This window comes from Penaeus monodon, chromosome 33 (genome assembly GCF_015228065.2).
Source record: "Penaeus monodon isolate SGIC_2016 chromosome 33, NSTDA_Pmon_1, whole genome shotgun sequence".
NCBI lineage: Eukaryota > Metazoa > Arthropoda > Malacostraca > Decapoda > Penaeidae > Penaeus > Penaeus monodon.
In genome coordinates this window covers 10,375,954-10,376,585 of record NC_051418.1, presented here as the reverse complement: position 1 = coordinate 10,376,585, position 632 = coordinate 10,375,954, and the positions used below count along the sequence as shown (strand labels likewise).

General features: G+C 40.5%; 1 protein-coding gene across 1 annotated transcript in view; it reads left to right on the top strand.

Annotated features, from left to right (window-relative positions):
* Positions 1 to 632, top strand: part of LOC119593997 (CCAAT/enhancer-binding protein zeta-like) — a gene marked incomplete in the record, with an annotated part of 18,001 nt that overhangs the window by 8,900 nt on the left and 8,469 nt on the right.

Sequence of the window (632 nt, the reverse complement as noted above, 5' to 3'; positions counted from 1 at the left end):
TGAGCATAAATGTTATCTCTGAAACCATTCTATGTTTTTAAAGATGGAGACGTTTTGCAGAAGCATTCACTAATATCTACTCCTCCATTCACTAGCTAGGAACATGTAATAAATTGATTTTTAAATACAGTAATTTTAATAAAAGAAATACTTGTGCTGTGAAGTGTGTTGTAATATAGGGTATATAGAAACCCACTTAAGTATATTCACAAGATGGTACTCCCAAGATCCTAGTCAAGAGGGAACACCATTGCTCCCACCAGGCCATTTAAAACAAGCTCCTGCTGCCATTTAGAAGTTCAGCCTGGGGAAGCTGCCCAGGTTGAACAATGCTGCCAACACTCTTGACTCAAGCTAGGTCAAACCTTGCAACAGAACATATGCAGGATTTGTCAAAACCCAGGTCTTGACCCAAGCAGGATGAGGCCAGTCACAGTACAAGTCCTGTCTCACTGTCATTTACTCAGCTTTGCCCACTGGGTGGGCTTAGTGTCCTGCACTATTTCTAAGTGAAGTATTTTAATTCTTGATTTATATAATGTCTATATGGCATTCCAGTAAAACTGACTTGTCTGATTGCCTACTTGGGCAGATGTCAGATTTGTCCCATGTATCCTGTGCAACCTCTCACC